The sequence below is a fragment of the Lygodium microphyllum genome, chromosome 3 (genome assembly GCF_053477565.2).
Source record: "Lygodium microphyllum isolate KBCC chromosome 3, Lygodium_microphyllum_v1.1.10, whole genome shotgun sequence".
Lineage (NCBI taxonomy): Eukaryota > Viridiplantae > Streptophyta > Polypodiopsida > Schizaeales > Lygodiaceae > Lygodium > Lygodium microphyllum.
The window spans coordinates 157,266,965-157,291,362 of NC_141137.1; the positions used below are offsets into that span (position 1 = coordinate 157,266,965).

Here is a 24,398-nt window from a genome sequence, read left to right on the forward strand (position 1 = left end):
TTGATGATGTCAGGGATTCAAGTGTACTGAAACTTGAAATTGCAAGAGCAATTTTCCGAATGTCAAGAGTATGTTTGTGAGCAGCAATATCGGTTTCCTGGATGATTAGGAACATTTTTCTGATAGCACAGTTGCTGGGAGATTATAGCAAGGAGGTTTAAAACAGTTATTTCAAGCTTTAGCAAAGTGTTCCTTGCATTTAACCTTGGAGAAAATTTTGGACTTGATACGAGGATTTAAAGAGAAGCTGCTTATGAAGATTAGGAAAAAGCAACAAGAAGTCCTTGAAAGTACAATAGTTCAACATCATGCAGTTCTTGATTGTCATGCAATTATACCAACTCAAGAAGAAGTTGTGGACTACCAAGTTCCTACTATTCAAGTTGAGTATGCAGAAAGAAAACATGATGATGTCCTATTGGATGGAGGTTCAGGAGTTAATATACTCCATGAGCATACATATTTCTCAACCAATCAAGAAGAGTTATTGCCAACTTTATTTCAAGTTAAGATGGCGTATCAGAGAAGGTTACAACCCTTGGGTATCGAAATCAACAAATTCGAGTGGCTGGTGGTCTGAAGTTCAGGGTGAGTTTTGTTGTGTTGAGAATGTCAAAGATTGGAAACTCTTATACAATGCTTTTGGGGAGACCATGGTTCAAAATGGCTAAACTCAAGCAGGGTTGGGGAAATGTTTATGTGTGTATCCCAAGAGGATTTAAGGAAATTAGGTTATCCATGATTAATAAGGTTATGTTGAAGAGTTCCTCTAGGCCTATTGTAGCTCAAACTATTAATCTTGCAAATGAAGTAGAAGATGATGAGGAAGAATTATTTCTTCAGGAAAATCCTTCTATGATTCAAGTGTTCAAAATAGATGTGGATGGTATCATACAAGAGTAGCCCAATGTGACTAGAAATGCACTTTTGGAGCAATAAACTATTCAAACTGCAGTCCAAAACAAATCAGGGCTGAATTCAAAAGGTCTTTCTCGAGATCAAGAGCATCCTAGATTTCAGGACAGATCTAGGAATGAGCAGAATAAATCAATTTAGGACCAAAGTACTACTCATTCTGAAATTTTTCAGCAAGAAGGACTTGAAAAACAACAAACTGGTATGGATAGTTTTATGGACAGTTCTACTGTACTGGAAGAGGAAGGGAAAAAAGCTATTGTTCAGGCTGAATTAAGATATGAATTCATTGACTATCATACATGCACAACCTCTTATTCTCATTTTTCCTTGTTATTGAACATTAAATATTTAGCATTCTCAATATTCTTTTCTCTCTTTTTCTCTCCCTTCTTTTCATGTTCAACATCTACAATCAATACACGCATACACTTTTGCATCACTACACTATGATGTGGTATTAGAGAAAGTTCAAGGCTAATCAATCATAGATAGATTTGAAGAGGAGGATTTGGGGCAACACAAAGGCTACATTTTTAGCATATAGGTGTAAGTGAGAGGGATGCACATCAACATATGGTTGGAGTGAGTAAAGATGTGTGCAAAAGGAGACTTCTTTGATGTTTATTTCTGCAAGAACAAATGTCAAAGTGTGAAAAAGATTACATTTGAAGAATATTTGAATTTTGTCACCTCCCACTAGAATTTCTCGAGTTAACGAGCAATGAAAGTCTAAGCTAGCTATCCTTTTAGAGTAAGAGAGGGGCTATCCAGCATGTACATTAAAGTGTCAGCAAAATATACATCTTCAAGGTTCTATTAATAAAATACATAAAGTCTAATCTTTATCATCATCTTTTCCTTCCTTGAAGTTGCTAACTATTTGTAGTCCTTGCACAAATTCCCTTCTTACCACAATGATAACATTGTTCCTTCAACTTCTTCTTCTTTTCACCCCTCTCTGAATCTATAAAGGCTTCATTGGATCCACCAATCTACAAGGGAAGCATCTTCTATTAACTACAAAGATGTATCATGCTCAAGCAACATTGAGGATGTATGCAGAAAATTGAGTGTTGATGTTGTTTGAGCTTGCAACATTGGCCACTCCATTAAACTCTAGAGGGAGTTTTTAGAGCACACTCCCCACAAAATGAGCCTTTGAAAGGGAAATTTGTATGTGTGGAAGTTGGTTCTATACCTATGTGACATGAGTAAGAAAGACCAAATCATATCCTTTGGCTTGACAAACTTCATCTATTGGAGGCAAAATGCAATCACTCACTCTGCAATAAATAAAATCCTCCTACATAAAAATAGGTCTCCTCAACCTATTGTCCCTAAAACACATGGCGGACTAAAAACATTGAGAAAAAGAGAACAACCCAAGCCGAAAATTAGTAGAAGATGGTTGCCATGCTAGAAAATATATTGTAGCAATCAAGAACTGGTCCAATCTCAACAGTAGTAAATCCAAAACATAGACTTGAAATAGTAAAAAATAGTAGCATGAACCAAGTTCGTGAAATCTGATATCATGTCATAAGTGGATGTAGCAAATGGAAGGATAAACAAGTGATGTAATAAACTGCTGGAACACAGGGACAAAAGAGAAAAAAATATAGAAGAATGTTGCAAAGAAGAGAACTCAAAAGAATGTTCAGAAAATAGAATCCATATACCAAACATGAGACAGTTGCATACAATAATGAGTCACTGGTTGCATATGTAATGGCACCAACTCGCTCTCTCCAACAAAACCTTTAGGTGATAATGACTAACTAAGGAGCAGGAGCTTGAACATAAAATGATGAAAATATTCCATAAATGGTATTTGATCAACCAGCATAAAATGCCCAAATAAACATCATAATGGCCACAATGAAATGCTTAGAAATATCAAGCATGAGCTAGACTAAAAAATGTTAGACATAGAGTTTGTGGATGCAAATGTTATAGAGTTTGAGGATGCATATGAAATGTTAGCTAAAGGATTACAAGATACTCATGTCTTATGTGATGTTTAGTGAATGCAGATGATCAAGAAAAGCATAAAGAAGACATTAGAATGATGCTACCACTTTTTTTCAAAGGGAAAGTATGCATACAAGAGTATGGTTCAAGGATATTAGTAGGGCATTACATGGTTAATGGACTAATATTTGATCCAAGTGATGGTATTTGGGTTGCATGCATGATCAAATGGCCAAGTATGATGTGGTTCTTTAACCCAAGAGGGCAATATGGCTGTAGGACACTATAGTGGATAGGCAAAGCTGGACCAAAGATGTCTAAAACTATTTTATTTTGGGAGATTCTTAATGATGACTAATGCATCCAAAGTGGACTTTGATACATTGGTAAGGGTCCTACAAAGCTTGGTTGACAACTGAGTTTGTATGCCTCTCTGAGATAAGAGTCACGAAGGTCAATGTTTGTTGTTGGCCGGGACTGGAATCTACTATAATGAATAGTTGCAAGCTATGCAAAAAAAATTAGGGGCTAATACCTTCAAAATTTTTCTTGGGGTCTTTAGTAAAGTTGTAGATTGCAAGTATGGATACAACTTTTCTTTTTAAAGCTTGCCAACCTGAGCTACCATTCAAAGGATACTAGTAGCTTTTTGCAAGTTGGTGTTATATGACTGTTTTCTAGATAGGATAATAATAAATCTTATGGATGTAAACTATTCATGTGACATATTCTTTGATAGAGATATTTGAGACTGATATGAGGGTACCAAGGATAGGGAAAAGGATCAAGATATGGGAGAAAAGTTATATAGAAGAGATAGATGCAATGGAGATCCAAGTGAAAGATGAACCAATTGACAGAGATGAAGAAGAGGAAGAGGAAGAGGTGAAGAAGAGGAAGATGTGAAAGCGAGTTGTTATGGAGTTATTGAACAAACATGTACTAATATGGTTGTAGTTATAAATAGATCCTAGAGCGAAGATTGAAATGCTTTTGGAAAATATTGAGTGCATAATAGCAAGAAGGATTTTTAAAATGGATTTTATGAAAGCTTTGGCCCAGAAAGGTTGCTCTTCTTGTATTTGAGTTGAGAGCTTATTGAACAAGACATTGTACTTGGGATTTTATTGTTACACATAAAGAGAATTATTGTACCACTTTTGTTTCAAAATATACATAGAGGATATTGGTGTCAATTTGTTTTTCTTCTATCTTATCTTTCATCTTACTCATTCTCAAGAACCCGCACAATTTGTGGCTTGTATCTTATCTTTCATCTTAATCATTCTCGAAAATCCCCATGGTTTGTGGCTAAATACACTACCCCTCCATGGCATGGGAGCTAAAGTCTATGGAGAGGAGCAAGCTATCCATGTTAAAACTAGCTAGGTGACATCTCCAGGTGATAAAGACCTTGCATTCACTCTTGTACAATGTAGGGTGACATATTTCTACCACCTTTCTTACTACATTTGGAGCTAGATTACAATACAAACCTGTGTTTGATTAGTGGACCCTTCATACTTCTCAAATGGTGCCTAGGCTATCTAGAGCAAGATCTCAATCTAGGCTAGACATACACCTACATTTATGAAAGAAATCCATCTTCTTATATTGTGTTTTCAGCCTAGGGGTCTTCTCCTACAACTTGGCAATACAACAACCTTCTAGGCAATAGGCTCATTACTCCACCTAGTATATTTTATTTTGCATTTTTGTAGCTAGGCAATAGGCTTCTCATTGGGTGGTAGCTTAGTAGTCTCGGTAGCACACTTTGCATGTGGGAAGTCTAATTTTTTAGGTAGATAGATTATCTTTCCCACTGTGTTTTACACAATGGGCACCAACTAAAAAAAGTGAGAGCATCTAAACAATGACAAGCTTAAATTTTTTCCAAAACATAGTCCTCGTATTTTATGTACCTAGGATAGGCAATATACTACAATATTTTGTACTACAAAAATCAAATTGAGAAATGCCGTTTGTGTATTAATTAATTTTGGCATTCTATTTTTTCTCTCTCAAACTTCAAATACAACACAATTTGAAGTGGTTACAACTATCTTCAATGATAATGAATGATGAACTACTAAGAATGTTGATTTTGAGTGATTCTTGGCATTGGATGGGCTGAATGTTGTCACTACAACCATGTTTATTGTGCTCTTTTGCCTTCCATGGATCGAAATCCTCTCATCCAAATCCTCTACCTTTATATGCATCCTCTTCCAACCTTCTTGGAAGCTGCCTTGTATATATTCCTTGTAGCCTTCTCAACCTAAACCTATCATAAAAAAGACAATGAATATTCTAGAAAGCAGTGCATATTAGCATATCTAGTGACATGTTGAATTCCAATAGGAAACTCAGCTTGATGACTTCTTAAGACTCTATACTTCCATCAACAATTGAAGCAAAAAGAAGAGTGTTCATTTTGAGTTAGAATTTCTTTCTAAGAATATTTAGGATAGATCAGTTTTTGGCTAGAGGTGTACGAGGTAGTCTACCGTGTCTATGACACATTTACTTTAGGTAGCATGTCATCCCTATTAGACTTTATAAAAAATGTGAATATTTTTCCAAAAATAAGTGCATGCGTATCTAACTCCAAATGGAATCTAATAATCAAAACATCCAAATGCTTTGAGATTGTATATCCATGCATGTGTATAAAAGAGACTAGCTAGTTCTAATACACTCAAACAGTATACAACCAAAAGAGCTTTGAAAGGATAGTTTCCATGCAAGCTAGCCTAAGTGTTAAAAGTCTTTGATCAATTGCAACACACTAATTGCATTAGATTAACATCCTCTAGGCACAATGCACATAGTAAGAAATGAAGGAGGTGCACCAAAAACATCACTTCAAAACTTGTGTAGGAAAAAAATATACAAACTTTACCTCATTGTACTATAGGGTCTTGCTTGATGCAACGAATCTACAAATCCCTTGTGTATATTCTCTTGAAGCAATTTTGCAGTGTCATCTCCAAGGTCTTAAGATTTTTAAAAAACTCTATTTCTAATCCCCCTCTTGGACCTTAGACTTTACACTTACGAGATAGCTACCTCCAATACAAGAAGTATATAAAATAGGCTAAAACTAGCTCATATTGGATGATTACAATAAGACAAATGAAGATGCATTAGCAAATACCAAAAAGACCTATCTTTACAGATTCAAAAATGGCAACTTAAATATATTTTCCTGCCACCACTGCATAAGTTGTAACACTTTTTTGTGGTTCTTTCGCAAGTGAAATGCACCATAACCATATGTATATACACTAAATGAAGGGTTTTGTCAAAGATAAGTATCTTAGTCTTCAAAGATCTTGTTATTGGTTTATCAAAGTAGCATTGGAATAGCAGGGGGTGCTTCCACAGGGCAAGGCCAGCACCAAGGTTAACATAGAATACCTTGCAAGTAGGACAAGTAGATCTCTCACATCAAGTAAGAGTAAAAAATGTCTATAAAGAGTTACCATTTACCATTGCTATAGCCATTTCAATTGAAGATGCCATTATTTTTTCACTACTATAGCACCAAGGGAAAGAGATCCTGGAGCATATTGAATGGGAAAAGAGGATAGGTTGAGAATCTTTATCTCCTAATCCTCCCAAAATTTTCCCAAAGGCTATTATTGCCTCCATGGGTGCATCCCTCCACTCCCTCAATAATGTCATCACACAAAGCCTAGGCTAAAGAAGGCCACGCCTCCACATCCTTCTTTCTAAGATCTTGAGCTTGCACTTGCCACCATTGCTAAGGTCAAGAAATCTTACCTGCCAAAGCAAGCCAACCTCTTGTAGCCCCACCCACTTGATATTCCACCAAGTTTCTTTACCACAATCTCTAGGATATTTGCAATAAGACCACGTTGAAACATGCTACAAAATTGAAGCATTGTTTCCAATGCTATCATTGAGCTCAAGTAGCTACATCGTAAAAACAAAAAATGGATTCAACAAGCCCATGATGATCTCCTTGATACTAGGCGATCTTTGTGGAATCCCACACAAGAGGAGGTACCAGCACCTAAAACAATAGAAAGTGCAAGGTTAGTTTTGAATGCAGATTGGAACTTAAGAGCATTGATATAAACAGCAACACCATGAGGTGGTTTCACTGATTAGAGAAAGAAGTCTCAATATTCATCCAAGTACCCTAGATCTCCAAAGTTAGAGTTGCCTACCTTGAAATTGAACCAATCTCTATCATGGTCTTCCCATCAAGGTGGGATATAATCCAAGGATATAGATATACCTTCCAAGGAAGTAGAAACTCAATTGACCTAATATGAGAAAAGTGAGAGTGAAAAAATATTGTGATGATAATAAGTGACCCGACGTGAGAAAATTGAGAGTGAATGGGGCTCAAGAATCTACAAGCATTGTGTTGGGAAAGAGCTTACTCATTATACTAGCAAAACAATGCCATTGTATTTAGTCAACCACAATGTATCTCCTTCCATTGCGTCATCATCATCTTTCTAGAACAAGCATCACATGAAATAGGAGCAACACTAATACCCATAGAAAGTAGAGAAGCATAAAGACTAACACAATCTGCCCATGATCTGCTCAAGAGTCTAGGAACTTGCTGAGACTATGCTTGAGATTTAAGGACCTTCACATCATAGATCATAAGGTACTTTTCTACATCCTAGACAACAAGTAAAAGCAGTTCGCTGTGGATAGAAAAAACGTGCAACATCAATGAAATAGCAAGTGAGGGTATTTCAATTATTTCTAATTTAGCAAGTAAAGGCATTTCTTTGTGGAAAAAAAAGAACCCACAATGAATTGAAAAGACATCATGCCATAACTTTTTGAAACATTGGTAGTGTATCAATTGTATCTTTCCTTATCAATCTATTGTATCTCTCCCCCTATCATGATGATATTTAGAGTATAAATTAGGACTACACCTAGTTGAAAACAAAGCAACTAGAATGAAACAAAATGAAAAAATGTTAATATTTTCACAACTTATAGGTAAAGGTCATCAATTTTCATGAGATATTGATCGCATCAATGGTCCAAACATTAACATTCATTGTTCAGTGTAGCATACTACTTGTGCATGCCTTCCTGATGATGCAACAGAGCACAAACCTTAGGGTATACTCTTATCATTTCTCCCTAAGTATATGATGATTCTAAAATTTCTCATCCACAATCGTAGCTCCTTCAGCATCTTTAGCACCCCCACCACAAAATAACATTGTAGTAGTCCACAATTTTTTATAATGGTCAACCTTCTCTTCATCATTGTATAGATGACTTGAAACACTCTATTGCTCCACAAAATGACATTGTCGTCCATAGATTTCTAAAATGGCCAACCTTATCTTTGTCAAAAAACACTTTGTTGCTCTGAAGAACAACCCCTTTCTAGAAAGCCTTGGGTGCCCTCCAAGTAAATGATGTGAACCCCCAATTTGCATGCATGCTTTGCTAACATGACTTTAAAATTTCTTCTTGGATTGGTTTAGTCTAGTAGATCATAGGAATGCTATTGCAACTGCATATCCCTCAGCATAAATGCTCACTAATGAATTGGCTTACACAACCCCCAGCTTATGGGCTTTGATATGTATCTCTTTGGCATTCTCAATTGCTCATGTAATAGCAAGCTTTCAAAGTGCAATGAAGGTGACTTCATATGGGGAAATACCCTCACCTTGCATGTGCCTAAGCATTTCAAAGCTCTATAATTGTGTCCACACTCAACATAAATAGCAATTATCACAATTGAAGAACTAGAATTAGACACTTCTTGCACTTTTTGTAAGCACACCACGCTTGGCACACATGATATGCATACATGGCCTTAGCATGTATCTCTTTCTCCTTCTCAATTGCTCATGCTACGGCAAGCCTTCAAAGTGCAATGAAAGTGACTACATCTAGGGAAAGATCCTCATCTTGCATGTGCCTAAGCATTTCAAAGCACACCACACTTGGCTTACATGATTAGGATACATAGGTAGCAATGCATTGCTAAGCGCAATATCATGATGTTCATTATCTATAGTGGACCTTGACATGTATTTCTTCAGCCCTCTCAACAAGGTGAGTGCATCTGGCCAAGGCCTTTGTCCTAGATGTGCTCAGAATGTTTCAAAAGTCCATCACTATGTCCATGCTCAACATACATGAAGCACGAGTCTCCCTATTGTTGCAATGTGTGGTTCAGCACTTACTACCTTCTTCTACAACAATGATAGAACTACAAACTTATCAAACCTTTGCCAAAAAAAGTCTCTAGAAAAAGAAGACCTTTCTTACATAACAAAATTAGACCTTTTTTATAGGGCTTACCTTGCTATTACAATTGGCACACACAATAAGCATATATGCTCACCAATTCATTCCCTAGCATAATATTATGGGTTTTCATTGTCTACAGCAAGCAAGAACTTAGCATGTATCTCTTCAGCCTTTTGAGGTACTCATATGCTACCACATGCTCCAAAATGCAAGTAAAGGTGAATGCATCCAGAAAATGTCTTTGTCTCACATGTGCTCCATGCATTTCAAAGCTTCATCACTATCTCCATGCTCAACATACCAATAATTAGGCATTCCATGAAACTAACTTTAGTGTCAAAAGCTCATTGAACACTTCTTGCAATTTGCAAGCACACCATACTGAGCATACATATCTACCAATGCAGGGCCTAGAACAATATCATGACTTTTTGTTAGCCCTGGCCTATAGACCTCTCTAATTTGCCTTTCTCTGTTTCTCTTATGCTACCACAAGGCTTCAAGATTCCCTATATTATGTCCATAAAAATTTTTATTCCCCCTAAAGAACCAATCGTATGTGCTTATAAGATATACTACTATCGTGGCTTCAACTCTACTTCCACCACTACAATCATCTTGCACATTTCATTATAGCAACCATGCATGGAAACAATTGAACTTGGAACCCAAAAGCATTGTCATGCCTCCAAAATGACATTCAATATCTTTTAGAGAATTCTCCATTAGCTTCTCAAACTTTGAACGCACAAGTTTTTTTTACAAAAAAAAGAGTCATAACATTCAAAGCTTTCACTCCTGTTGCAAGCATGAGAGAATATGAAATTTGTGATGTCTAAACATATGGCTAGTCGTAAGGGGATTGGACCTTTCTCCTCTATCCCTCTTACTATGAATTTACCCACTTACCTCTTTGCAAGAGCTAATGTCATCATTATGACCACATCCACCTATAAGCCTAGCATCCAAGCCTTAATTGCATGGAATAACACCAATAAGGTTTGTATTCATTATCTCCATCATAGCACACCTCCTATATTCAATATTACACACCTTGGCCCAAAGATACATATTGTCACCACCTTGCCAATTCGCTCTACTAGCCCAAGTGCAACCAACACTTCATTTGATGACAACACAATAGGCCATTGAATCATAGTCACATTTCTTGAGAGCTCAGGTATTGTGCATTCCTTGACCCAACTATACCATAACCTATCAAGTTGCATGCAAATGTAGTAGACACTAGAGACATGTGCTCTAGCTACATTCATTCTAAGTGATCTCATGCCTCATGAAAACCATGTTCAATAATATATATGATCAATGCAATTCAAGATACTACATTTTGGGCTGAAATCTAATTAAAAATGTGGTATTCTTAAGTAAAAGATCCACATTTGGCATACATCACCACTATCATGCTCTCACAAGATGGATTTTCTATAGATCCTCTTTTTACAATGTAGCACAATATATCCTTCCTTTTTCTATTGCTCTCCCAAAATACCAGAATCTTTCAAGCTACAAACGAATGTGACATCAAATGGAGATACACCTTCTAATTGCATCAAGTGAAAGAAATTCAATGCTCCTTCAACAAGCCCATTTTCAACATATCCTAAAATCAGCAAATTGCATGTAGCCAAATCATGAATAGGCAGCCAGTTAATTACTTGTGCTTTGGTAGGCAAGCTATAATTAACATACATGTTTCCAGTATACCAACATGTCTTTAACAACATGTTTCAACTTTCTCATTAAACTTATTGTCTTACACGAGTTAGAACAAATGTTTTGAGATATTTTATTGGGTTCTTGATTAGCAAAACAAAAAACTTGTGGCCTACTTGTTGCCTCTCAAAAAGACTAGCCCACATTGTAAAGTGGTGCAACACTATTAATGTTGCAACTGTGACATTTAATGATGTCATTTTAATCCATATTGTGGGATGTAGACTAAATACTCATGGGTCACTATTTCTTTTCTAGATAGTCCCATTCCCTAGTTTCCTAGCAGGAAGGTAGACGTGTTGTGAGTGAATGGATGCTCATGAATTGTAGCTGCTCCATCCACAATATCCACTTCAAAGATGTCACAACCTTTATGCTTGAGGTAGTCATCATAGGTGTCAGTAAGGGTGTAGAAGTACCTAAATTGGAGGTGCAAGATTGCGCCATGGGTGTAGAAGGAGTTGAATTCCTTCTGATGAGGATATACCAAAGGCACTGGCAATACAGATCAAAGTCCCAATGTTGTGCCTCTTTGCCACATTCTACACAATCACGAAGCTTTGTACCTCATTCATTTCAATCAAGCATCACTACATCATCTTCTGTGCATGCTTCATACAAAAACTCTCTCTCTCTCTCTCTCTCTCTCTCTCTCTCTCTCTCTCTCTCTCTCTCTCTCTCTTACTAAGCATTGTGCTGATAATGTACTAAATTTAATATACTAAGAGTGTACGAAAAAAGTGCTAACATGCACTAAGAATGTGATAACAATGTCTATAGTCACATGACTGCTTTCTCTTAGCTTTTTAGATGTTATTTGGGCCTCATTGAGAAGATGCACAAGTTTATAAATATAATTCTCTCTCACAATCTCTATTTGAAAAGCATTCTTGTTTTTGTACAAAACTCATGTCTCTATTTTCCAAAAATTAAGTATTAGCCCTTTCATTGCATTTGTTATTGGATTGAATTGTGTTGTTGCTAACCAATCACATCATTCTATCATAGGCATCTATACGAGTGTCAAATTGTGACTTGGCCAAGTAAAAGTTTCACTTTGGAGCTTTGAGCATTCAAAAGGGCTTCATAGGGATATTTAGATCTTTGTTTGAGCTCATCAACATATTGGGTGCGCTCTTCTTAGGAAGCAACTCCTTCTTTGAGTTTTCCTACTTAATAAAAGTGATAATATTGAGAACATCAGATACTAACATGCTTTGAGTTTGCCTACTTAATAAAAGTGATAATATTGAGAACATCAGATACTAACATGCTTTGAGCCTCACCCACCTCTCTTGTACTATGACATTCTAATCCTTACAAGATTCTAAACCAATTCTTTAAAAACCTCTCTCCTACTGTATTATGTTCATGCATTGAAATATTCCACCACATCTAATAATATTCTTCATTTGGAATCTTCATCAACATCCAAATCACCCTTCTCGAGCCTATGCTTATGTCATTCTATCAATGATTTATTTTCTTTGTAATCTTAAAGATTTTGATGTGTTGGGGATGAAAAGAAAAGAGATACAAATCACCACACATACCCAAATAAGTAAATGCTCCAAAGCAGCAAAAGTCATTGCACACCTCAAGCAAAAAAAAAAACAGTGAAACAAGTTTCATTACACACATATTGAAAGCACACATATTCAATAAAGGCCTCCTTGTATTTCAATCCAAGATACAACATCACAAAGTTTGTGGGTGCAATTAATGGAAGATAGTATATAAGGGCATGCTTATGGTACAAGTTACTTCTCTATGAATTTGATGTCTATCACTTTGAGAAGAAAATTGTGGCCAATAGTGTGCTAAGAACTTGCTAAGAATATGTTTATGTGTAAAAATAATATGCTAAGAATGTGCAAGAAACTTATTAGAGGTGTGATATAAATGTGCTAGTATTTTGTAAATAATCTACTAGGAATGTGCCTAACAATTGGCACAAGCAAGGATACTTGGTGTTCAATGACACCTAGTGTGAGTGTGATGCAAGTAGTCTTCAATAAAAATCAATGTTTCATTTTAAGATGAATGCAAATGTTGCGAATAAAATTTTCAATGTAGAAGATCATGTTTTGAAACTAATAAAAATGGGGTGAGCTAGGTGATCTCACACTCTTCTCAATGGATGTGTTCGAAAGGAGCCATAAAGAAGAAGATAGGCACCTACATAGGCACCTTACTTTCTAGAAATGTCTAGAAACCAAATGATGGATTGTTTACTTGAACAACCATTTTCAATCCTAGATTTCCTTACAATCACAAGCATCCATTATAACTCCAACATGAACAATTTCATCATGCTCATGCAACCTAATGTTTTGTAGATTAACATTTTTTACAAGATACACAAAATCTAAGATTATGAAAATTTCATTGTTCACAAGTAACATGAACCACACAATTTTAAGATTTGCATCTATAATCTAACTTCCAATTTTTTTCTTCCCTACATTGATTATAAAGAAATATCCAAATAAAATGGCAATGGAATGTGGGGCATATATTGCTAGAAATTTGAGATAACCCTAAGTAGTTGTGGCCACCTATATCAACGTTCAAACAATCCTTAAATAAGATTAACAAAGTATCATAAGCTTCCAAGTCACTTCCTAGACTTAAAAGAAGTTTATTAAGCCTCTCATTGCACTAATTTTACTCCAATCCAATGCCTTTTCACTCTTTTTCCTTTCACTTTTCATTATCTTTTCATGAATTCCTCATGGAGTCCTCATGCTACATGATAGTTCTTGTTTTACAAAATGTTTACATTCAACAATCTAGTCAACAAACCTAGGGATCACATAGACTATTTAAGGACAATAAGCTTTAATGTTACATGTGCCAAACATGGTTATTATATGTTTATATCAATGGAAATTCTTAGATTATGTGCATTTTTACTGAGCCCCTTCTTATAGTCCATCCCATACACTAAAAGCTTCGTATGCATTTGGTTTGAGCAATTTAGCACCAATCTTCTAATACTCCCTGTTTGGAGGAAGCCTATAATCTTAATTATGTTATAGAAGGATGTGATTCATGATCTAATGCTTTAATGAAGAAATGTAATAAAGGTGTAGGTAAGTAAGTATATATGTGGATATGCATGAGTTGTTTTCCAAGTATACATGGATTTTGGTGTGTTCATTCATCAACCCCCTCTCCTAGGCCTCTCTTATTAAACTAGCTAATCACTTGGAGAGATGCAAGGCAAGCTTAAGGCATGGAAACCCCCTAGGAATGGCATGTTATAGTTAAAGAGGGGAGAGAGAGAGAGAGAGAGAGAGAGAGAGAGAGAGAGAGAGAGAGAGAGAGTGTGTGTGTGTAACATTTCTCCTCCCCCTGTGACCTTGTGCCTTTCCCCATATGAACTCACCCCCCTTTTTGATTTTTCTAAAATTTTCTAAAAAACATTTCCCTCTCTCTCTCTCTCCCCCTACCGTGAGCATGGCGGGGAGAGGGAGAGAGAGAGGGAATGAGTTGGAGATGGGGGGCATGTAGCCCCCCAGTTGGCGGCGAATAGCCGCTTCCTCCCCCCTCCCACACATTATAGAGCCCCTCCCCCTGCTGGCTGTAAGGCACAATCCCCCACCCTCTGTCCGAGGGCAGGCACCCTCCGTCCGCCCTGGTGATCACGGCCCCCCTGGGCTTCTATCAGAAAGAGTCCCCCTCCCCATTCATTGATAGCTGCGCCCTTCAAATTAGGGGAGTTTTGAGGTCTCGAAAATGCCTTTTAGGATGTGGAGAGAGAGTGCTCTAAACCAATAAGAGCAAAGCCTCTGTAACGAAACCTCTATTTAAAAAAAATAAAAAATCATTTTACAAAAACATATAAATATAATAATATTACGAATTTGTATTTTTATTATCTATTTTTAGTCTATTATATTCGTGATTATGACATCTTTTACATTAATGGCATAGAGTCTCGGCTACTTTTATTTAATGATGTTTCTAGATTAATGATAATGACTGATGTAATCGAAATTCAAATTAGTGAAAAGCATGGCGCTCAGTTTTTTCCCTCCTTTCTTTTATTCGTCTCTCTCTCTCTCTCTCTCTCTCTCTCTCTCTCTCTCTCTCTCTCTCTCTGTGCATGTCTCTCTCTCTTCTACCATGGATATAGAAATTCGACCTTCCACAAGGCGTCCAAGCTCCCAAATCACATCCATATCAGTATTTAACTCATTCCAAACTGATGGAAGATGGATTCCTACTATCATTAGCAAAGGTAGTTGGATCACCATGCAACAAGCAAAACGTGGAAAAAGGCAAAGACATGAGAGCTCATTTATCTCTGCTTGGAAGGGCAGAATCCAAGATTTTAAGCTTGGAGAAAATAAGAATAGCATCAAAGAGGTACTAGTGCAACATGTGTTCATGCATAGAGAGCTGTGTTTGAAACCTGGATCTTCAAAGCTTCCAATGTATAGACCAAATTGTAAGAATTTGATTCTTAAAGTTTTCCTTTCTTAAATATGGTTTAGGTTTTTCCATTATAATATTTGTTTGTCTTGTAGATGTCTATCCCTCTAATCTTGAGGAATGGCAACCAGTAGAGTCTATTATTGATGTTATACATGGTTTAATTGGAGAACAAATGTATAGAGGCAGAAAGAAGACATAGCTTGCAGAGAATGGAATATTCTTTTATGACCATTCTTATGTTATTCCTATGGGGCATTACCAATGGGAATCAATAAACCTCCTTCCATTGCCAGATTTTTCAAGCTTTGAGTGGCCTTTGCCAAGTCCAGCTACTTAGTCAGGGCTATATATGTAAGATATTTTCTGAGATCCAGAAAGCACTAAAATCTAATATCTCAAGTAGGCTAAGAAAAGTTACTTTGTTTATGCCTATTAATATATTTATTGATTTCTTCTCTAATATGAAGATAAGAATAACAAAAACCATGCTTTCAGTGAAGAGACTAACATATGATCATATGATACAATTCGTTGATGAAGGATGGGATACAAGGACAGAAGGAAAATTTATATGTAAGATAGATCAAGACTCCATAGCTTGTAAATATATGACAGTGCTACTCAAAATTTTATCCTTAGCTTTTACTATAGTTGTTGGTAGTAGTCTAGTTGCTTTAGACCAAAATCTTAATGATTTTAGCAAAGATCCTATAGTGGATCTTGATATTTGGTTCAACAAGGATATTATTGCAATCTTAAAGATCACAAAATCATGTACGCTACATCAAGTGAGGAAGGATTTACAAAATGAAGACATTGAACTACCATGCTCCTTTGTATTCCAACTTGACAAGAAACGAGTAAGTTTTCACATCATATTATATCTACTTAGATGTATATCAAGATCTCACTTCCTAACTAACAAACATTTGTAATTTATTTTTTGTAGATATTGAAAATGAGAGAAAATAATATACATTGCAAGGACATTCAAGAAAAGATATATTTACTATTAATATAAAATATATGTACAAATTTTGTAGCAAATGTCTATCTGCCATCTCTATGAGATATACAAGGGCTGAATGGCAAATTTCTATATATGAAGGCTTACAAGGCGATATGGCAAAGCTATTTCTTTTTTGGAGAACTATTCTTTCTAGGAGTCATTTTTCCTTTCTTTGATGTCTTGGGTATAGAAGGTGTGGGTAAAGGTGTTGAAGTTGTGGCTTCACCTTCCGTGGTTATAGGCACCGCATCTCCTTCATGGTGCAAATCCCCACCAATCTCTGTTGTTGATTGTATACAATTGACCATTATATACTTCAAGAGCTTTGCTCTGACATACCAAACATGCTCAGATGCATAGCAATCCTTCGAAAACTGTCACAAATTTATAGAAAAAAGAGTTTTAGTTCATTATTGTTCTTACAATAGACTATATTTTTATCATCAATGGACTATTTGTAATGAATATATATCTTAAAGTTTAGCATCTTTCATATTACCTTTACATGTTTATCATCATTAAGATAAACAAAGTTAACCATTCTTCTAGCATTTGCAATCACCCTCCAGCCACAAGAATGGCTATCATCCTGATGAGGACATTGCAACCACCAACACAAAGTAAAACTATAAAGAGGACGGATGGTAGTTCATAGAATAAACTTATGTTTCAATTATTTTAATCAATAACTTATCTCAACTTGTCTATATTGCATTGTTGCAAGCAAATCAGATGGCATAGGGGATCTTTTCTCTAGCTCTTCAATTAATCTTTTTGCATCTCTATATATAAAATATATTGAAATTTAGAGTACTTACAAAAAAAAAGAATTGAAATATCAAGGAGCCCTTGGATAATATAACTTACAATTTAGCAATTCCATGGCTTCCTTTCATAGCGTTGATTAAAAAACATTGCTTATCCACACAGTCTATTGCAATCAAGCTCCAATGAGAACTAAAAGAAATCATATCTCAACAAATTAGTAGGATGAAAACTCAAAAACTCTAATAGAATATTGAATCACTTACTTTTCATTATATGGAATTATAAGGAGCTCCAAAGTATCGAAGTCAATCAGATTGAACCACTGCTCAACAAAACTTGTATCAAGCTCATTCCTCATAAAGAATGAGATAGATGGATCAAGAATCTCAATTTTTTGTTGCATATCCAAAGGAAACTCATGCATTACACACCTAGAAAAGGCATAGAAATAGTAAGTATAAACAAGAAAAATCTTATTGTTAAAAAAATATCAAAAAGTAGAAGTAATTATGGGTGGATATACCTTAGGCCAGCAAGAATAATACTGTTATTTATTTCTCTTCTTTTATCCTTAAGAATCTGAACACGTGCAGCATTAAAGGAGATAATCTTAGTTCTTTTGCCTAAGTCACTAGGTAAGAAACAAAACACATTGAATCATTTTGGATTAGCTGCTTCAAGAAGGGTGGCCAGCTCATTTTCAAAGAACTCTAGTTGCTCTGCTTCCCTTTCTTTAGCCCTTTGCCTTCTATACTCTCTCCATTTATCTGCCTGTTACTCTTTAGCTTTCTCCTCTTTTTCATGTTGCCTTGTATCCCTCTCATGGGTGACATCCTCAACCTTGGGACCAGAATCATCTTTCTTTCTCCTAGCTAGGGGCACATTAAGGATATTAAATGTCTTCTCATCAGTGAGGGGAATTGGCTCAAGAACCTTTGAAAATCTATATATTAGCCTCCTAAGAATTATCATGTCCTTGTCCATGAGTGTGAGCCTATGAGCATGAGCAGCACAAATATAGGCATCTTGAAAAAACTCAACTAAAAAATCCTCTGTGGCTTCTTGTATACAATTAAGGGCTGTTCTTGTCCATCTGAAACTATCCAAACTATATTTGTCACAAATCTCCTTGGCAAGCCTCTGAAAAGACAACTTTGGAATTGCATTGTCAAGAGCATTTATTGCCTTTCTAATCTCCCTTAGGCACCTGACATTTTGAGAAAACTTTCTCTTTGGCCTTGACTTTCTAAAGAGCTTTGGAGGCTTTGAAGATTGATGAATCTTTGATGTTAAACCCCTAGAATCAATCTTCTCCTTCCTTGATGTTGCTTTAGTCCTAGCCATCTGCCAACAAAAGACATGTTACTTATTGTCCAGTGTGTCCAGTGAAACGCGAGTTTCAGACAAGAGGCCTCCTTGTAGCATGTTGTTTTCGCGTTTCACTGGACTTCTTGTCCAGTGTGTCTAGTGAAACGCAAGTTTCAGACAAGAGGCCTCCTTGCAGCATGTTGTTTTCACGTTTCACCGGACAACACATAAATAGCAAAGGAATCAACAAAAGGAAGAAAAACAAAACATTGATCTAAGGAATACTATTAAAATTACCTAAAATCTCCACAACATTAAGAAATGCTTACACTATTGAAAAAAATGGTTTATATTGCTCATAAGCTCATAATAATATAAATATTTAAGAAAAAGTATCAAAAAAATGCATTGAATGGATGCCTGGGCATTGAGAAGAATGGATGCAGAAAACCATACCTTCTTTGGCGCTATGCTGGAAAAAATCCATTTAGAACCAATTTTGTCAATAGCTTTGGTGAAACGCGAATACGTTCTTCACAACCACAGTATGACCACGAAAATGTGCTCGAAGACCCTACTGCATGACCACGAAAATGTGCTCCAAACACAATATTAGTGAGTTTGGGAATCTTCCAATTCCCATTTTTTGAATACTAAAAAGGTGGCACCCGGACAACGTGCCCATCAGTTTCTCAAAACCATATGATGTGACATATAATTGGAAAGCGCTTGAAAAATGGAATCTATTGAGCTATAGAGCGCTCGATTTGGAGTTATAGTGTTCAAGTTATGACAAATCCAAAGATTTGACCACATGTCCCAAACTTGTGAAAAATTCCCATATTCCCCAATATGGTGTTTCCATGACCATAAAAATATGAAACGAATTTGGCCGTTGCTTGGGGGATTTTGATGGTACATGCATTACTTGGCGAAGTGTTAAGTAAAACACGTGCAACGTATTCTCAAAAAAAGGGAGTACGCACGTCTTCTAAGAAATTTGATATGGTGTGTTAAGTGAGACACGTGCGCATGTATTCTAAGGTATTTCTGCATGCAAAAATATTGGAAATTTCGTCCAAATTTGCGGTCGCGTTTATTTTTCCATCATTACGCAAACTTTTTCGTTGGAACTATCAACAAACGTTTGACAATCAATATAAAAGCTTTTCGAAGCCATTCTCTCCGATATTGTCTTTCTTTCTCCCAAAATTTTGTTTCCACTTCCCTTCAAGGTCCTTGCTTCCTATTTGAAGAGTAGTTCAACAATTTCTGATAAGTAACAAAATTTTGTTATTACAAGTATTTGAATAATATTTAATTAATATAGAAAGAATTTTTAATAACACTTGAAAAATTACAAATGTCATGTACTTTGTGTCTTTTAAAAGGAGCATGGCACTTCTAGAAAGGATTTTATCATAAATTTCTATGTTTTAATGGAATTAATTCATAGTTCATGTTTCTCTTCTTATTTTTCATCTTTTGACCGGTGAAACGCGAAATAATGTCTCTGGTTAGTGGTATTTTGCTAACTATCACGTTTCACCGGTGAGATCTTCAAATAACTTTCGTCTTCAAGTATTGTCCGGTGAAACGCGATTTCTTCACCGGCTTTTGCCTTGAACACCTTATTTTCGCATTTCACTAGTCAATTAAAAAAAATTCTCATTTTTTATTTTTTGTCTTGAAAAATGCAATTTTGGGGCCTCTTTCCATAGTTCCATCTTGTTTTATTGGACATTGTTGCCATTCTGCTTTGTTTTCAGGGATAAATCTTTTGTTGGTCAAGATGACAAAGAGAAAGCTATCTCTGGAAGGAATGGATGAGGAGGAGCTAGTGGAGACTTCTGATGATAGGCTCTTTGATTTCTTACACACAACTGAAAATTCTTCCAAGTTTAGCTATATCAGAGAAATTTTCAATGTTCCTTTTGATTTGAAGGAGTTATTGGAGGATCTTGAATATAAACTTAAGGAGTACAAATATTTTTATGATAGACATGTGCAAGGTTTAGAAGTCAATGGATTTGTTCATTATAGTGATGTCATGGGAGCCACCAGTACATCCAGGTCAACTTTGCTAGGCAGGTTCAACCTCATTGATGAGGAATTCAGAAAGAGAGAAACATGTTGCCCTTTCCACAAGTATCAATACCAATGCCTTCTGATCCACAAGGACGTTGGATTTATTGTGTATCTTCAGTACATGAAAAATTCTTCTCCAGATATAGACCAACATGGAAAGCTAGAGGATATTGCAAGTATGGATAAGGAGATCGAAGAGAAGGAGGAGATGTTCCAAGAAGATATTGAGAATCAACTTGTCCAAGGTTTTGATGTAGGTTTGTTCAAGAGTGACAATATCACAATGGTGGAAGAAAAGGAGATCGAGCCAAGTGCACATGTTGATGAAGAAGGTCCTCTTGCATGTGTTCCAACATTTCCCACTTATCTTATCAACAAGAAGAGATATGTATTGCTAAATGATATTCAATATCTTTTTGATCTTAGAGAAGTTTATTGATTAGCAATCCTTGCAGGTTGGGGCAAAATCGACATGAATTTTATAGGTTATGAACAAGAACCACTAGCAAGTCTTGATGTTGAGGGAGAGAATTTCCAAGACAACACTATAGCCTTACATACATGTATTAATCAGATTGTAGAATACAAAAAGGGGGGGCTACCTATAGAAGAAGAGTTCTTGCAGGTCTAGAAGAAACTTCATATTGATGATGTAGGGTATGAAGAGAGATTGAAGTCTCCATCAAATGAGAAACCCAAGAGTTTAATAAATCTTTATGATGATAGTCTTCTCGAAGAAGATGAACACCCTAAGGTATGAAATATAATTTGAAGCTACCCATTGAGTTTATGTTAGACTTTATTATGCATTATAGATAAATATCTTATATCTTATACTGTTGTGTTTTGTTGTGTAGATTGAGATTGAAGATCTGGACAACTTTCTTGGAAGGGCCAAGGGCTCTAGGCCAATGAAGCTTGGAAAAAATCAAAGCCTTGGCCATTATATTGGAAACTTAAACAATCAAAAAATTGTAATATATCATAGTAGATTGTCAAGCTCTCCAAGTCTACCAATGATGGCTTTGAGAGCTATCTCAAAGGTAATTGGATCTCAAGATTTCAGCAGAGGTTTGGACAATATCATTTTAGTGGAGAAGGAAGAAGCCATAAGAGTTTTTGGCTTCATGCCTGGATACAGTGGATCTAGAGCTGGATATTTTGGAGTTCTTGGCTCCTATTTGCTCTCTTATGTAGGAGATAGTAAGAATTTGAAGCTTCTTCTAGGCTATTGGAAACATGAGTTTTTGAAATATAGAGGTCTTATTGAGTGGGATGAAACAAAAGATTTCTCTAGAGGCCCTATCGAGCTACCTGAAACCAAGGACTCCTCTGAAGACCTTGTTGAGGTGCCTGAAACTAAGGACTCCTCTGGAGGCCCTGTCGAGGTGCCTGAAACTAAGGACTCTTCTGCAACACAATTAGACTAGAAGATGCCAAAGATTAAGGGTTTCTTGAAACCCATCTTTTCCCAACTCTTTGTTTGGTTTGTAACCATTCTGTAAATATTTGCTTTGCGCAAGAATTTAAATATCTATCTTTTCTTATTTGGGTAACAATTTGTATAGTCCTTGCTAAAGATGATGTATTGCTTGATGTGGTTGTATCTTTAAGCTTGAATTTATGCCATATTTGTCGATAGAACCATTGAAAGACCTCTAATAAATTGTTGGCTTTGTGTCTTCCACCTCCATGTCTTGTGTGTCTGAAATATTTTGTTCTTGCTTGATAATGTGATTTTTCCATACCTTGGGTTGACCAGATAGATAGAGATCCATATTGTTTAATAAAGTATGGAGCATGGTTGTATAGAATATGCTGCATAGTTAACAAATAAAGAAAGTTATTAAAAAACATTATATGAGTTCGACAATGAAGAAACAAACATATACAAACTTCTTACCATATAGTGAGTAAAGTGTTGATCACTGCAAGCTTCTGTCATTGCCTTTTTGAAAAGGTTCAATTGGTTTTTAAAGTCTTTAAGATCATCATCATTCCATTCAATCTTATCACAATAAAAAAACACTTTGTCTAGTGTTTCCCAAACTTTAGCTTTTCTATTCCGAGCTTGTCCATTATCAGTGTGATCCTTAACTGCATTATGTAGAGATTTCCACTGATGAAATTTAATAGTTGAACCACCATTTCTTGAGTTTGTCTTGCCAAGTCTCCCATGAAAGCCTAGAAACCTTCTAGCCTTCACTCCACCAATAGATGGTTTTTTTGGGACACAATTACCATCCTTAGACTTCTGAAGATCTGGTTCAATAACAACATTGCCACCATGCAAACCAATTGCAGAGAGAACTTTTTCAACCTTTGTTATAGCATCTGTTCTAGTTGATAATGGCTTCAGCTTCCATGCAAATCCTATATAAAGATGAACAAGCTTTTCAATTATCCTGCAAAGTGCATGAAGTGTACAAATATGGGCATTCACTAAAGGAATGTCCAAGTCTGGTTTAAACTATGGATCCTTGTAGTGCCTAGAGGGAGCTCTATTCCAATTGCTTGAGTTTATCTCTGCAGCTGGTGACATGCAATATAAGCAAGGAGATCTCGAGTTGGCTCCCTTTGATACATTATACATACATGTGAGTGTCTCTAGGTCACCAGCTATGTGCCACTCAATCTTGTAGTTCCTAAATCCTTCAACAAATAGCTCTTCTCCTGCTTGTTGCCTTTGCATAACATTAGGTATTGATGTTTGATAAAAAAACCCAATACAATAGATCAAAATTCTTAGCATCTACCTCAAATGCTCCTAGCCACCAGATGTTATATTCAGATTGAACACTAAATGATGTTGAGTGATTGTAATGACCTGATGAAAGTGCTCTATTCATCAAGGTGATAGAGATTCTCTCTAATTTTTTACATTTCAGAATCTCGCTTTCATCAAGTTTAATCACAAATCTAGCCACTCCTTGTGCCCCTGCTACTGACAAGACATAAAATTTGATCATTAAGCATTGTAGGGTGGGAAAGTCAAGGAAAATATTGTTAAATTCATTGAATGTTGTTAACCCCAACACGAAGAAAGCAAAAGAAAAAAGCAAAAGAAAGTGGAAAAGACGCACGGCAAAGGCGGAAAAAAGGTAGCCTGACTGAAGAAAGAAGAGAAAAAAAGACCAAAAGCGCAAGGGCAACCTTAAAAATCCAAGGGAAATGCAAAAGGGAAAAGGCGCATTTTAAAATAAAAAGGCATACCCTGAAATCTTGTAAAAGAGCGTCGGGCTCTCACCCATGCAATTTGTAAATGTAGACAGGCGGTGGAAAGGAAGCTAGGAAGATAGAAGGGCAATGAGAAAAGGGGCCTAGGCTAATGGCCGGCCATGTAAAAAAGGGGGATGACCGCCCATGGAAATTAGGGCATGTATATAAAGTTGAAAAGTGAATGAGAAGCTCATTCTTTGGTGTGTGGCAAAAGGAGTCTTCTTCTTCCTCTCTTCTTCTCTCCTTCTTTCTTGTGTGTGCTCTTGAGAGAGGGAGTGTGAGAGTGCGAGGGAGTGAGTGTGTGTGAGAGTGAGGGATCAAGAGGGTGAAGCTCTTCACCATCTCCTCTCCTTCTCTTCTCTTCTCTTCTCTTCTCTTCTCTTCTCTTCTCTTCTCTTCTCTTCTCTTCTCTTGTGCGCGCGGCTATGGAGGATGGAGCTTGGAGATGGAGGAGGCTTGAGGATGCTTGAGCTAGCATTCAGGATCGTGGAGCTACTGGAGTGCAAGAGAGAGGAGGGTACTCGATCGAGCATCAAGGTAAGCTCACTACACTCGTAGGATCAACGGCGCGTCGGCTAGGTGAGAGATAGCCATTAGAGCTCACTTGGAACGCTTGAAAGAATAAGCGGTTCGAGGGTCTTGGTGGTTGAGCGAAAGCTCCCAC

General features: G+C 36.4%; 1 pseudogene; it reads right to left on the reverse strand.

The window, feature by feature from the left end:
* Positions 1–10,931: 10,931 nt before the first annotated feature.
* LOC148039074 (uncharacterized) lies at positions 10,932–11,474 on the reverse strand (annotated as a pseudogene).
* Between the last annotated feature and the right edge of the window lie 12,924 nt (positions 11,475–24,398).